The 16,800-nt window shown below is 45.5% G+C and overlaps 1 pseudogene; it reads right to left on the bottom strand.

The window, feature by feature from the left end:
* Nucleotides 1–304: 304 nt before the first annotated feature.
* Nucleotides 305–16,311, bottom strand: LOC119943995 (annotated as a pseudogene).
* Nucleotides 16,312–16,800: the final 489 nt, after the last annotated feature.

Here is a 16,800-nt window from a genome sequence, read left to right as displayed (position 1 = left end):
GGCTAATAATAATTGTGGCATTTGTTAAGTGCTTCTATGGGCCAGGCACCGTACTAAGCGCTGGGTAGATACAAACCAATTAGATTGGACACAGTCCCAGTCCCATCTGGGGCCCATAGTCTCAATCCCCATTTTACAGATGAAGGTACTGAGGCCCAGAGAAGTAAAGTGACTTGTCCAAAGTCACACGGCAGACAAGTGGCGGAGCCAGGATTAGAACCCATAACCTTCTGACTCGCAGGCCTGTGCGCTATCCACTGGCCCATGCTGCTTCTCCTAGCAGCACGGACTAGGGATGATGAGATCAAGTGTCTCTCCAGGTTGGTGAACAGGTGAGGTTGGTGAAGCAGGAGGGAAGGCGGGTGGCAGAAGGGTCATCAGGAACCTCTATGCGGATATCGAAGTTTCCAAGGATCTACACAAGCATGGAGAGAGAAGGAATTCCATAAAGGGATCAAAATGGCTAAAGAAGTTGGAGGTGGGATATGGGGGCAGGTAGACGACCGTTACTAGAATCTGGAGGGGGTAGTAGAGGCGGATGATATGGCTTAGAAAAGCAGCGTGGCTCAGTGGAAAGAGCCCAGGCTTTGGAGTCAGAGGTCATGGGTTCAAATCCCAGCTCCTCCACTTGTCAGCTCTGTGACTTTGGACAAGTCACTTCCCTTCTCTGGGCCTCAGTTCCCTCATCTGTGAAATGGGGATTAAGACTGTGAGCCCCCCGTGGGACAACCTGATCACCTTCTAACCTCCCCAGCACTTAGAACAGTACTTTGCACATAGTAAGTGCTTAATAAATGCTATCAGCGTGGCTCAGTAGGAAAGAGCCTGGGCTTTGGAGTCAGAGGTCATGGGTTCAAATTCCGGCTCTGCCAATTGTCAGCTGTGTGACTTTGGGCGAGTCACTTAACTTCTCTGTGCCTCAGTTACCTCATCTGTAAAATGGGGATTAAGACTGTGAGCCCCCCATGGGACAACCTGATCACCTTGTAATCTCCCCAGCGCTTAGAACAGTGCTTTGCACATAGTAAGCACTTAATAAATGCTATTATTATTATTATTATTGTTGTTATTATTATTATTATTATCATCATTATTATTATATGGACTTCAAAGGAAGGGAAAGGAAGGGATGGGGGAGGTGGGATGATGCGAAAGTGGCATTGGGGCAAGAGAAGGAAGCCAACACCTCCTCTTTTCCTACTCAGACTGGAGGAGTGGGATAAGAAGCAGCGTGGCTCAGTGGAAAGAGCACAGGCTTGGGAGTCAGATGTCATGGGTTCTAATCCCGGCTCTGCCAATTGCCAGCTGTGTGACCTTGGGCAAGTCACTTCACTTCTCTGTGCCTCAGTTACCTCTTCTGTAAAATGGGGATTAAAACTGTGAGCCCCCCGTGGGACAACCTGATCACCTTGTAACCTCCCCAGACCTTAGAACAGTGCTTTGCACATAGTAAGCACTTAATAAATGCCATTATTATCATTATATTATTATTATTAGATGAGGACCCCTCTGTATTAAGTGCTTGGGGGAGTACAATGTCACATTTCCTTCAAGCCTATTTCTTCGTTCCTCAAAGTCAATGCCAATTTCACTGAGCATTCAGTGCAGTCTTATGGCTGAAGTAAATAATAGAATAGGTCCTAAATTCAACCAAGTTTCTCTTACCCAAACCTCCCAAATTACAAAATTCAGTAAGGAGGAAGCGTTTTACATACATATAAGTGAACAATTAATTAATCAGGAGCATAAACTGTCGAACCACAGAATGCTGTAATTTGTTTCCCTTTCAGAGTTTATATAATGAATATCTATTAATTCAAATGCTGATAGGAAACAATAATAATAACTTTGCTAAAGTTGTTATGGACTTTGTGCCACGTTCTGTGCCAAGACCTGGGGTAGATCATTCAATCGAACGTAATTGTTGAGCACATACTGTGTGCAGAGCACTGTACTAAGCGCTTGTGAAAGTTCACTATAACCGAGTTGGTAGATGTGTTCCCTGCCCACAACGAGCTTACATATCTATTCTATTTATTTTATTTTGTTAGTATGTTTGGTTTTGTTCTCTGTCTCCCCCTTCTAGACTGTGAGCCCACTGTTGGGTAGTGACTGTCTCTATATGTTGCCAACTTGTACTTCCCAAGCGCTTAGTACAGTGCTCTGCACACAGTAAGTGCTCAATAAATACGATTGATTGATTGCACAAGCAATTCAGAGATAGTGCCTGTCACATTTTGGGCTCCCAATCTAAGACTAACAAGGACAGGTATTTTAATCCCCATTTTACAGATGTGGATTAAAGTAGCTAGTTAATCATCTAATAGGCCATCTAATAGACAAGTGGCAGAGCTGGCATAGAACCCAGATCTCCTAACACCCAGCCAGGCCCGTGTTTGTTCATTTATTTGATCATATTTATTGAACGTTTACTACGCTCTTTCCCCTAGGCTACACTGGTTGTCCAAACCCCCCAAAATGCTAATGTGATTTTTTTTCCAGCCACAGACATCTGGATAAATAGATTAGTTCAGATGCCACTGATAGTACTTGAGCTACAACAAAAATGATGCATCTTTAGACCCTGTTGGCTAGTCGAGATTCCTGGTCACTGAAATTCAGAAAGAAAATCGAATCTGTTCGGGGGCTGTCCTCCTCTGGACCTAGGGTAGCACTTAAAAACTTAACAATAACAACTCACAGGGGAGTGTGACCATCACATTGATTCAAAAGATGAAGATCACAGCTCTAGCTACTGCCTCACAGATGACAAGATGAGCAGAGACGAGGAAAAAGTGTGATTACAGAAAAGTGAAAGGCACAGAAACGCTTTGCTTTTGAAATAAAATAGCTTTTAGGAAACTACACTGAATGGCAATGTTGGTTTGTGTCGAGTAGAAAGGATGGGGGATGCAGGTAAGAGTCTTTTTGAAGGTTTTTTGGAAATGCTGTTTTGCCTTTTAATCCTTTTTTTTTCTTTCGTGCGTTCCCGTTCTTTCATAAAAACCAGCATTATATTCTTTGGTGTATTCTTTTATTTTGTCAGGTTTTGTATTACCCCTCGAATTCGGCCTCAGAAAGGCAAATGATGGCAAGTGAACTGCAAGATCTTGAAAGAGTTAGAAGATCTTTCAAAAACGGTTAGTGCTCGCTGAACGTTTGAGTCTCTCCTGTTTGGCTGTGAGCTCCTGGAGGGTGGTCACTGTTTACTGTGATTTCTCTGGGCACTAAAGCTGATGATTAATCAATGAGTGATGCCCCTTTGCCTGGAAGGTAACTCCCACCCTGATACACATGCACTTAACTCAAGTTCTGGACCATATTTTGTTATGGTATTTAGAGTTTACTATATGCCAGGCTTAGTACTAAACACTACGGTAGATACAAGATAATAATAATAATGATGATAGCATTTATTAAGCACTTACTATGTGCAAATCACTGTTCTAGGCACTGGGGAGATTATAAAATGAACAGGACGTCCCACTGGGGGCTCACAGTCTTAATCCCCATTTTCCAGATGAGTTACCTGAGGCACAGAGAAGTGAAGTGACTTGCCCAAAGTCACACAGCTGACAATTGGTGGAGCCGAAATTTGAACCCATGACCTCTGACTCCAAAGCCCGGGCTCTTTCCATTGAGCCATTCTGCTTCTCTGCTAATCAGATGGGGCCCAGTGCATGTCCCATGTGGGGCTCACAGTCTTAATCTCCATTTTACAGATAAGGGAACTGAGGCCCAGAGAAGTGAAGTGATGTGCCCAAGGCTACACAGAAGACAAGTGGCAGAGCCGGGATTAGAGCCCAGATCATTCTGACTTCCAGGACTGTGCTAAACCATGCTGCTTCTCTTTTCACGGTGAAGCCTTGTGAGGTCCATAGCATGAATTTCTTATAGGATAATAATAATAATAATAATAATAATAATAATAATAATAATAATAGTGTTGGTATTTGTTAAGCACTTACTATGTGCCAAGCACTGTTCTAAGCACTAGGGGGGATGATACAATGTAATCAGGTTGTCCCACATGGGGCTCACAGTTTTCATTCCCATTTTACAGATGAGGTAACTGAGGCACAGCGAAGTTAAGTGACTTGCCCAAGGTCACACAGCCAACAAGTGGAAGAGTCAGGATTAGAACCCATGACCTCTGACTCCCAAGCCTGGGCTCTTTCCACCTAGCCACGCTGCTTCCACAAGCCCAGTACAGCAACCCACTTCAATTCTGGATTTCTACAGACTCGAACCTTGGAGAAATTAGGGAGGAACAATGGAATACCCAAGCCATCAGCCATCTTTGCATTATTTTTCAAATTTAAAGTGGGTTCTAATCCCCGATCCACCACTTACCTGCCGTGTGACCTTGGACGAGTCCCTTAACTTTAATGATCCTCAGTTTCCTCCTCTGCAAAATGGGATTGAAATACCTGGTCTATCTTCCCCTTAGACTGTGATCCCCATGTGGGACTGTGACTTGTCTGATCTGATGGAACAGTGCTTAATACATAAGGAGTGCTTAATAAATACCACATGTCATTATTGTTAATAATAATTTTGTAACAATGGTTGTATACTATTAATATACAGTGCTCTGCACACAGTAAGCACTCAATAAATACAATTGAATGAATATATGATTTTGTTACATTGTTAATATTATTAATACTATTAATCTAGATGGTAAGCCCCTTGAGGACAGGAATCGTTACTCTGTTCTATTCTCCCAAGAGCTTATTACAGTGGGAGCACTGAGCACAATACCATGGATTTGTTGAATGAATGTAAATTCTGCCTTTTTGGCTTAATATGCATGGGACATTTTTGAGTGACCAGCTGTTTGGATACCATGACAGATCTAATTTTAGTGGTTTGTCATTTGCTCATTCATTCAATCGTATTTATTGAGTGCTTACTCTGTGAGCCCATTGTTGGGTAGGGATTGTCTCTATCTGTTGCCGAATTGTACTTTCCAAGCGCTTAGTACAGTGCTCTGCACACAGTAAGCGCTCAATAAATATGATTGATTGAATGAATGAATGAATGAATGCGGAGCACTAAGCGGCATGCTGTAGTGAATAGAGTACAGGACTGGGAATCAGAAGGTCATGGATTTTAATTTTGGCTCCACAACCTGTCTGCTGTGTGATCTTGGGCAAGTCACTTTACCTCTCTGTGCCTCAGTTACCTCATCTGTAAAATGGGGATTGAGACTGTGAGCCCCACATGGGACAGGGACAGTGTCCAACCCTATTTGCTTGTATCCATCCCAGTGCTTGGTAAAATGCCTCGCACATTCTTTCATTCAATCACATTTACTGAGCACTTACTGTGTGCAGAGCACTGTACTAAGCGCTTGGAAAGTACAATTTGGAAACAGATAGAGACAATCCCTACCTAACAACAAGCTCACAGTCTAGAAGGGGAAGACAGTCAACAAAACAAAAGTATATAGGCATCAATAGCATCAAATATGGTTGTACATATTTATTACTCTATTTATTTATTTATTTATTTATTTATTTTACTTGTACATTTCTATCCTATTTATTTTATTCTGTTGGTATGTTTGGTTCTGTTCTCTGTCTCCCCCTTTTAGACTGTGAGCCCACTGTTGGGTAGGGACTGTCTCTATGTGTTGCCAATTTGTACTTCCCAAGCACTTAGTACAGTGCTCTGCACATAGTAAGCGCTCAATAAATACGATTGATTGATTGATTGATCAAAATAAATAAATATAATAATAGATAATAATAATAATGGTATTTGTTAAGTGTTTAATGTGTGCCAAGCACTGTTCTAAGTGCTGGGGGAGATACAACTTTATCAGGTTGTCCCACGTGGGGCTCGCAGTCTCATTCCCCATTTTCCAGATGAGGTAACTGAGGCCCAGAGAAGTTAAATGAATTGCCCAAAGTCACACAGCTGAGAAGTGGCGGAGCCAGGATTAGAACCCATGACCTCTGACTCCCAAGCCCGGGCTCTTTACACTGAGCCATGCTGCTTCTATATATACATTATTAATAAAATCAATACAATAATAAATATGTACATGTATATGCAAGTGCATGTCATCCCCTGGGCCTGGAATGCACTCCCTCTGCCCATCCGCCAAGCTAGCTCTCTTCCTCCCTTCAAGGCCCTGCTGAGAGCTCACCTCCTCCAGGAGGCCTTCCCACACTGAGCCCCTTCCTTCCTCTCCCCCTCGTCCCCCTCTCCATCCCCCACATCTTACCTCCTTCCCTTCCCCACAGCACCTGTATATATGTATATATGTTTGTACATATTTATTACTCTATTTATTTATTTATTTATTTTACTTGTACATATCTATTCTATTTATTTTATTTTGTTAATATGTTTGGTTTTGTTTTTGTTCTCTGTCTCCCCCTTTTAGACTGTGAGCCCACTGTTGGGTAGGGACTGTCTCTATACGTTGCCAATTTGTACTTCCCAAGCGCTTAGTACAGTGCTCTGCACATAGTAAGCGCTCAATAAATATGATTGATGAAGTGCTGTGAAGTTGGGGAATGGGTAGTGCAGAGGGAGGGATTCCATGATGCTGCATTAGGGAGAGGGCTGAGGCTTTTTGTTTTCTTTTCCAGTAGTTCATTCATTCAGTCAATCGTATTTATTGAGCACTTACCGTGTACAGTAGTGCAGGGCAACCTCTCGTGCTGTCATATCTGCTGTATTGAAAGCCTCTTGACTGGTTCACATTCAAGCAAATCCTTGAGCAGGTCAGAGAGCAGAAGCTCACAATCCTCAGGAATTGTATAATCCCCTCTGCCAATGTTTTCAAATAACTTGTAGATGTTTTCTCCTTCAAATGGATATGAACCTGTTGTGATGTTGTCCAATGTGACTCCAGCTGACCAGATGTCCATTTTAAAACCTGAAAAGGTCTCTAGGCCATTGGCTAGTTCAGGTGGCTGAAATGCTGGTGACCCTTGGCTAGTTCGACAGGTGTCATCTTCAATGGATGGGTTCAATGCCTCTGCTACACCTAAATCAGAAATTTTTAACATTCCCATTGGTTGTTAGGAGGAGGTTCCCTGGTTTAATACCCTTGTGTATGATGCCTTCAAGCATGCCCATGTCTCCCCCATCCTAAAAAACCCTCTATTTACTCCACTGCCCCTTCTAGTTATCACCCTATCTCCCTCCTACCCTTCCTTTCCAAATTCCTAGAACGAGTCATCTACACTCACTGCCTCGAATTCCTCAACTCCAACTCTCGCTTAGACCCCCTCCAATCTGGCTTCTGTCCCCTACACTCCACTGAAACTGCCCTCTCAAAGGTCACCAATAACCTCCTTCTTGCCAAATCTAATGGATCCTACTGTATCCTAATCCTCCTCAACCTCTCAGCTGCCTTCAACACTGTGGACCACCCCATTCTCCTCAACACACTATCCAACCTTGATTTCACAAACTCCATCCTCTCTTGGTTCTCCTCATCTCTCCAGGCATTCATTCTCAGTCTCCTTTGTGGGCTCCTCCTCCGCCTCCCATCCCCTTACTGTAGGGGTTCCTCAAGGGTCAGTTCTTGGTCCCCTTCTGTTCTCTATCTACACTCACTCCCTTGGTGAACTCATTCACTCCCTCTGCTTCAACTATCATCACTATACTGATGACACCTAAATCTACATCTACTCCCCTGTTCTCTCTCCCTCCCTACAGGCTTGTATCTCCTCCTGCCTTCAGGACATCTCCATCTGGATGTCTGCCCGCCACCTAAAGCTCAACATGTCGAAGACTGAACTCCTTATCTTTAACGATTTTGACCCCTTCTTCACCTTCCTTCTCTCCTTTTCCACGCCCACTCTGATTCTCGGAGACTTCAACATCCACATGGATATCCCTGATGACTCCTCTGCCGCCCGCCTTCTATCTCTCCTTGACGCTGCCAACCTCTTGCTCCACCTCACCTCACCCACTCACCAACTTGGTCATACCCTCGACCTCATCATCTCCTACCGCTGCACTGTGTCCACCCTCACCAACTAGGAAATCCCTCTCTCTGATCATAATCTCCTCACCTGCTTCCTCTCACACTCCTTTTCCCTGTAAATCCATATTACTCCCTCACAGAGATCTCTGCTCTCTTGACCCCATCCATCTTTCGGAGCGCCTCACACCCCACCTTGCCTCCCTCTCCTCTCCACCCAGTCTTGATGATCAGATTACTGCTCTCAACTGTACCCTTTCTACTCAGCTAGACTCACTCGCTCCCCTTTCCCTTCGCCGCTCTCGTACCACTAACCCACAGCCCTGGATCACTGCCACTGTCTGCCTCCTTCGCTCTCATGCTCGAGCTGCCAAATGCTGCTGGCGAAAGTCTAAACACCATGCCAACCTCGTTCACTTCAGCTTTATCCTTTCCTGCCTTAACTCAGCCCTCTCCTCTGCCAGACAAAACTATTTCTCCTCCCTTATTGACACCCATGCCCATCACCCCCGCCAGCTCTTCCATACATTCAACTCTCTTCTCAGGCCCCCGGTTCCTCCCCCTCCTCCTTCCCTCACCCCCAACGATCTGGCCTCCTACTTCATTAACAAAATTAAATCCATCAGGTCCGACCTCCCCAAAGTTACTCCCCCCCTTCTCCAACCCCCTGGCTTTCAACACTCTGCTACTCTCCCATCCTTCCCAGCAGTATCCTCAGAGGAGCACTTCTCCCTCCTCTCATGTGCTACTCCGGCCACCTGTGCTTCTGACCCCATTCCCTCTCATCTCATGAAATCTCTCCCTCCGTCCCTTCTCCCCTCCTTAACTTCCATCTTCAACCGCTCACTCTCCACTGGTTCCTTCCCCTCTGCCTTCAAACATGCCCATGTCTCTCCCATCCTAAAAAAACCCTCTCTTGACCCCACCTCACCTTCTAGTTATCGCCCCATCTCCCTTCTACCATTCCTTTCCAAACTCCTTGAATGAGTCGTCTACATGTACTGCCTCGAATTCCTCAACACCAACTCTCTCCTCGACCCCCTCCAGTCTGGCTTCCGTCCCCTACATTCCATGGAAACTGCCCTATCAAAGGTCACTAATGACCTCCTGCTTGCCAAATCCAATGGCTCATACTCTATCCTAATCCTCCTCGACCTCTCAGCTGCCTTCGACACTGTGGACCACCCCCTTCTCCTCAACACGCTATCCGACCTTGGCTTCACAGACTCCGTCCTCTCCTGGTTCTCCTCTTATCTCTCCTGTCATTCATTCTCAGTCTCTTTTGCAGGCTCCTCCTCCCCCTCCCATTGCCTTATGGTGGGAGTTCCCCAAGGTTCAGTGATTGGTCCCCTTCTGCTCTCGATCTACACTCACTCCCTTGGTGACCTCATTTGGTCCCATGGCTTCAACTATCACCTCTACGCTGTTGACACCCAAATCTACATTCTGCCCCTGCTCTCTCCCCCTCCCTCCAGGCTCGCATCTCCTCCTGCCTTCAGGACATCTCCATCTGGATGTCTGCCCACCACCTAAAACTCGACATGTCCAAGACTGAACTCCTTGTCTTCCCTCCCAAACCCTGCCCTCTCCCTGACTTTCCCATCACTGTTGATGGCACTACCATCCTTCCCGTCTCACAAGCCTGCAACCTTGGTGTCATCCTCGACTCCGCTCTCTCATTCACCCCTCACATCCAAGCTGTCACCAAAACCTGCCGGTCTCAGCTCTGCAACATTGCCAAGATCCACCCTTTCCTCTCCATCCAAACAACTACCCTGCTTGTTCAAACTCTCATCCTATCCCGTCTGGATTACTGCATCAGCCTTCTCTCTGATCTCCCATCCTCGTGTTCTCTCCCCACTTCAATCCATACTTCATGCTGCTGCCCGGATTGTCTTTGTCCAGAAACGCTCTGGACATGTTACTCCCCTCCTCAAAAATCTCCAGTGGCTACCAATCAATCTGCACATCAGGCAGAAACTCCTCACCCTGGGCTTCAAGGCTGTCCATCCCCTCGCCCCCTCCTACCTCACCTCCCTTCTCTCCTTCTCCAGCCCAGCCCGCACCCTCCGCTCCTCTGCCGTTAATCTCCTCACCGTACCTCGTTCTCGCCTGTCCCGCCATTGACCCCCGGCCCACGTCATCCCCCGGGCCTGGAATGCCCTCACTCTGCCCCTCCGCCAAGCTAGCTCTCTTCCTCCCTTCAAGGCCCTACTGAGAGCTGACCTCCTCCAGGAGGTCTTCCCAGACTGAGCCCCCTCCTTCCTCTCCCCCTGATCCCTCTCTCCATCCCCCCGTCTTACCTCCTTCCCTTCCCTACAGCACCTGTATATATGTATATATGTTTGTAAATATTTATTACTCTATTTATTTATTTTACTTGTATATATCTATTCTATTTATTTTATTTTGTTAATATGTTTAGTTTTGTTCTCTGTCTCCCCCTTCTAGACTGTGAGCCCACTGTTGGGTAGGGACTGTCTCTATATGTTGCCAACTTGTACTTCCCAAGCACTTAGTACAGTGCTCTGAACACAGTCAGCACTCAATAAATATGATTGATTGATTGATTATCTTCCCTCCCATTCCCTGCCCTCTCCCTGACTTTCCCGTCACTGTAAATGGCACTACCATCCTTCCCGTCTCACCAGCTCGCAACCTTGGTGTCGTCCTCGACTCTGTTCTCATTTACCCCACACATCCAATCCATCACCAAAACCTGCCGGTCTCACCTCCACAACATCGGCAAGATCCGCCCTTTCCTCTCCATCCAAACAGCTACCTTGCTGGTTCAGTCTCTCATCCTATCCCGACAGGATTACTGCATCAACCTCCTCTCTGATCTCCCATCCTCCTGTCTATCCCCACTTCAGTCTATACTTCACTCTGCTGCCTGGGTTATCTTTCTACAGAAATGCTCTGGGCATGTCAATTCCTCCTCAAAAATATCCAGTGGTTGCCTGTCAACCTTTGAATCAAGCAAAAACTCCTCACTCTCAGCTTCAAGGTTGTCCATCCCCTCACCCCCTCCTACCTCACCTCCCTTCCTGCCTTCTCCAGCCCAGCCCACACCCTCCTCTCCTCTCCCACTAACCTCCTCACTGGGCCTTGTTCTCACCTGTCCCGCCGTCAACCTCTGGCCCACATCCTTCCTCTGGCCTGGAATGCCCTCCCTCCACACGTCTGCCAAACTAGCTCTAGTCCTCCCTTCAAAGCCCTATTGAGACCTCACCTCCTCCAGGAGGCCTTCCCAGACTGAGCACTCCTTTTCCTCTCCTCCTCCTCCGTTCCCCATCTCCCCCCACCCCTTCCCCTCCCCACAGCACTTGTATATATTTGTACATATTTATTACTCTTCTACATATTTAATATATTTAATTTATTAATGTGTATATAGCTATAATTTTATTTATTCTGATGGTATTGACACCTGTCTACTTGTTGTCTTTCTCCCCCTTCTAGACTGTGAGCCCGTTATTGGGTAGAGACTGTCTCTATATGTTGCCAATTTGTACTTCCCAAGTGCTTAGTACAGTGCTCTGCACACAGTAAGTGCTCAATAAATATGACTGAATGGATGAATGAATGCCTTGACTGTGCAAATATCCTAATCCATCAATAAGATGGCGAAAGTACCCATGAGCTTGATAGACTGGAAGTCTTTTCTCTGGGACCGTCTCTATATGTTGCTAACTTGTACTTCCCAAGCACTTAGTACAGTGCTCTGCACACAGCAAATGCTCAATTAATATGATTGAATGGGATGCTGTCCAGCATCTCCTGCATCCGGCACACACAGTATTCCATTATTATGTAAATATTCTGTTTCTCCTGATTATACAATACATCTACAAGCTGAATGATATTTTTGTGTTGTAGTCTTCTCAGTAGCAGAATTACCTTTTTAACGTTGGCCTCCCCATTAGGGATTCATTGTAATTTCTTCTTTTTGAGAAGTTTGTCTGCTCTCCTGCAAAGTGTTTCTGAATCCAGGACCTCCTTTACTTTGCCAAAAGATCCTTCAACTAGTAGGTCCCCCATAAGGTATCTGCCAATAAATTTTGCTCTTTTGTGGCAAGGGTGATCGAATATCTCAGTGGAGTCAATACGATGGAAGAAGGTGTCTATTCCTTCAGACATCAGCTCACTTTCTGTACCAATCTCTGGCTGTGAAGGTTCAGCCACGTTCGTTCATTCAATCGTATTTATTGAGCACTTACTGTGTGCGGAGCACTGTACTAAGCACTTGGGAAGTACAAGCCGGCAACAAATAGAGACAGTTCCTACCCAACAACGGGCTAACAGTCTCTTCTGTTATGATCCTTAACCAGGTTTCCTTTAATTCTATGTTATTGCTTTAGTTAATTTTTTCTTCACTTTTCCTGCTTCTAAAAGTACACAAAAAAGCTCTTCAAAAAACTTAACATAATTGTACACACTTGGAAGATCCCTGTAGTGTCGTGGACTGCATGCAAACATCTTGTGAGACACCTAACTGTGAATGAGGAAAACGAGCTCCTAACCCTGTCCATGGCAAAATGTGCTTGAAAAAACAAACAAACAAAAACTATCCTAAGCAAGCCAGAGTAGAGTGGATGCCCTCCCAAATGCTATCTCTAAGGGGAAAGGACCAGTCTAACTAGCCATGATCACAACTGCTCAGGAAAAATGTAGGGGTAGATGTCCAAATTCTGCCTAAAAAACAACAACAAAACTACGAAAATGTAGTAGGGATGAGCTAATCGAAACACCTTTCTTGTTCCTTCCTCAAAAAAAGGCGACGAAGTATTTTCCCTAGCACATAGTAAGTGCTGAACAAATACCATTATTATTATTATCGTTATTATTATTATTACTAAGTGCTTGGGAGAGTACAATACAACAATAAATGGACACATTCCCTACCCACAAGGAGCTTACAGCTGAGAGCGGGGAAGACAGACATCAATACAAATAAGTAAATGACAGATATGTGCATGAGTGCCATGAGGCTGGGAAGGGGGTAATAATAATAATAATGATGGCATTTGTTAAGCACTTACTATGTGCAGAGCACTGTTCTAAGTGCTGGTAGAGCAAAGGGAGCGAGTCGGGGCGCTACAGAAGGGAGTGGGAGAAGAGTGTCATCTTGAGTGTGCTGTGGAAACGTTACAGCAGGGCAAACCCCCTTGGGCTCTTTCATCTTGAGCAGACTCTGTCCTTTCCCTCTTGACATCTGCCAGGAGGCGAATGAAAACCATTTCAGCTGTTTGGACTGGGAAGGAAACACAATAGACAGAGGGAAGGCAAGATGCCAAGAACATTGAAATGGCAAAGACTCGTAGGGTCTGTTTAGTGGGAAGGGGCGGGGCACACGATTTCCAAGGCTTTTGGGGAGGGAGCACTGTTTTGCCACAAATCTTGACTAGGTGACAGGAGATGAGTCCCTTTGGGCTAGCACAACCCTTGGTGGGTTTCCACCGTGATCTGTTCCATTGGCACTAAACCTCTCCGTCCCTCAGCTTTCCCATCCCTAAAATGGGGGGGGCAACACCTGCATTTCTCCACATCACAAGGATGCTGTGAAGATGAAGATGACCTAGGTGATGGGAAAGTCAGATGTTGTTCGGCAGTATATGAAATCAAGGTGTTGCCATTAGCAGGATCAGAGCTGGGACTGGGGATTTTGGCTCCTGAGGAGTTGCATCAGGCACCAGGGTAACTACCCCTTTAATCCTCTATTTGGCATCCTTGCTCTCCTCTCACCATGGGGTTTATTTCTTCAATAAATAAATTTCTACTAATTACTATTACTAAATTACTACTCTCCTCCTCCTCCCCTCCCCATCGCCCCGCCCGCCCTACCCCCTTCCCCTCCCCACAGCACTTGTGTATATTTGTACATATTTATTACTCTATTTTATTAATGATGTGTATATAGCTATAATTCTATTAATTCTGATGGATTGACACCTGTCTACTTATTTGTTTTGTTTTGTTGTCTGTCTCCCCCTTCTAGATTGTGAGCCCATTGTTAGGTAGGGACAGTCTCTATATGTTGCTGATTAGTACTTCCCAAGCACTTAGTACAGTGTTCTGCGCACAGTAAGCACTCAATCATCAATCAATCATATTTATTGAGCGCTTACTATGTGCAGAGCACTGTACTAAGCGCTTGGGAAGTACAAATTGGCAACATATGTTTATTGATAAATCTGATTGAGTGAATGAGTGAATGAATGAAATAAATAATTACTCAAATGGGGACTCTCTCATTCATTCATTCATTCAGTTGTATTTATTGAGCGCTTACTGTGTGCAGAACACTGGACTAAGCGCTTGGGAAGTACAAGTTGGCAACATATAGAGATGGTCCCTACCCAACAACAGGCTCACAGCCTAGAAGGGGGAGACAGACAACAAAACAGAACATATTAACAAAATAAAATAAATAGAAATAAACGAAATAGTAACAATAAATTTCATAATAAATAAATGAAATCGAAGAGTAAATATGTACAAGTAAAATAGAGGAATAAATCTGTACAAACATATACACAGGTGCTGTGGGGAGGGGGAGAGGAAGGAGGGGGCTCAGTCTGGGAAGGCCCTGCCTCTCTCCACCCTGGAGGATGCCATGAGTCTAGGTTGCTTCCTAAGCACTTAGTACACTGCTCTGCACACAGTAAGCTCTCAATAAATACCACTGATTGATTACGGGACTGGTCACTAGGATCAAAAAACCCCACACTTACAGATCTGGAGGCTGTAAACCGTCAGATCTGCTTTCTCTTCAAAGATGGCTGAAATGGAGTCTTGACTCCTTAGAGACCTCAGGTTCTAAGTGTCACAAAGATGCCGAGAATAACAGGCTGAGAGCGAGGGTGGTACTGTGGCCTAGTGGAAAGATAAAGAGAGCCAGAGGACCCGGGTTTTACCCCCCAGCTCTGCCACTTGGTGCTGTGTGACCTTAGGCAAGTCACTTCACTTCTCTGTGCTTAAATTCCCTCAGCTGTAAAATGTAAACTGCTCTCCTTCCTACTTAGACAGTGAGCCCCATGCAGAACAGGTGTGTACAATCTGATTAATTTGTAACTACTCCAGTGCTTAGAACAGTGCTGGGCATATAGTAAGTACATAACAAGTACCATTTTGGGATTTTTTTTTTGTTTTTTAGGGAGCTCAGGGGGAGAAGGGGGTGACAGGCTTCTGGTCACTTCACCATTCCAGGTTTTCTTAAAATCCTGCCCACACATAGCTTTTGCCAATAAAAGAAATCAGAACCCTTGTGTTCTTTAAGGGTCTGTTTGTAATAATCATAGTACAATGGCATTTATTAAGCGCTTACTATGTGCAAAACACTGTACTACCAGTGCCCTTTCTCTCTGATCTAAAGGGGATGGGCAGACAGCTAGTTCCACCCGCTGTTGGGTAGGGGCCATCTCTATATGTTGCCAACTTGTACTTCCCAAGCGCTTAGTACAGTGCTCTGCACACAGTAAGCACTCAATAAATACAATTGAATGAATGAATGAATGAATGAATTGCAGTGTTTAGAGCCCACACAGAAGTGGATTTTGGCTGAAAGTCTGGATGCCGGCAACGGGGGCTCTTTAGCAGCCTCCTGATGTCTATATTCCCGGCCCTTTTCTGAAGTTCCAAGAGCTCAGTTCTGGTCTCCTCACTCCATTGCCCGCTATCCCTGGCTCGGAGGGCTGTGATGGGATTTCTCAGGGGACCCTGGGGCTGGAATAGGCTGGTAAGGTGCCAATCAAGCAGGCAGGCCGATAAGGCTGCCAATAGGCCAGCAGGCTGATTGGGCTGCTTAGCTCTGGCTCTGAACTGGGACAAGTGATTCAGGCCTCCAAAGTTGGCCCCTGTCTGCGCAACACTCACCCAATGGACAGAAGCCCATAACCTTGCCGTTATCCTTGACTCCTCTCTCTCATGCAACCCACGTATTCAATCTGTCACCAAATCCCGTCGGTTCTACCTTCACAACATCACTAAAATCCACGGTTTCCTCTGCACCCAAACTGCTACCGCGATGATATAATCACTCATTCTACCCTGCCTGGATTACTGCGTCAGCCCCCTTGCTGACCTCCCAGCCTCCTGTCTCTCCCCATTCCAGTCCGTATTTCACTCTGCTGCTCAAATTGGTTTTCTACAAGAACTTCAGTACGTTTCCCAACTCCCCAAGAACCTCCAGTGGTTGCCCATCCACCTCCACATCAAACAAAATCTCCTCGCCGTTGACTTTAAAGCAGTCAATCACCTTGCCCCATCCTACTTCACCTCACAATTCTTCTACTACAACCCAGCCCGCACACTTCGCTCCCCTGATGCTAACCTTCTCACTATATCTCGATGTCACCCATCTCACCACTGACCCCCTCACCCATGTCCCTTGTACTTCCCAAGTGCTTAGTACAGTGCTCTGCACACAGTAAGCACTCAATAAATACGATTGAATGAATGAATGAATGAATGTCCTCCCTCCAGCCTAGAATGCCCTCCTTCCTCAAGTCCGACAGACAATTTCTCTTTCCGCCTTCAATGCCTTATTCAGGGCACATCTCCTCCAGGAGGCCTTCCCTGACTGAGTCCCCCTTTCCTCTCTTCCCACTGCCTTCTGCATCACCCTGACTCCCCCCTCCCCAGCCCTAAAGCACTTATGTACATGTCTATCATTTATTTACATTAATGTCTGTTTCCCCGCCTCTAGACTGTAAGCTCGTTGGAGGCAGGGAATGTGTGTTTATTGTTGTATTGTACTCTCCAAAGGGCTTAGTACAGTTCTCTGCACACAGTAAGCACTGAATAAATACAATTGAATGAATGAATACATGTGTGGACTGCTCCAACTC

Source organism: Tachyglossus aculeatus, chromosome 2 (assembly GCF_015852505.1).
Source record: "Tachyglossus aculeatus isolate mTacAcu1 chromosome 2, mTacAcu1.pri, whole genome shotgun sequence".
Taxonomy (NCBI): domain Eukaryota; kingdom Metazoa; phylum Chordata; class Mammalia; order Monotremata; family Tachyglossidae; genus Tachyglossus; species Tachyglossus aculeatus.
The sequence above is the reverse complement of the archived record's forward strand: the minus strand, read 5'-3'. Positions and strand labels throughout refer to the sequence as shown.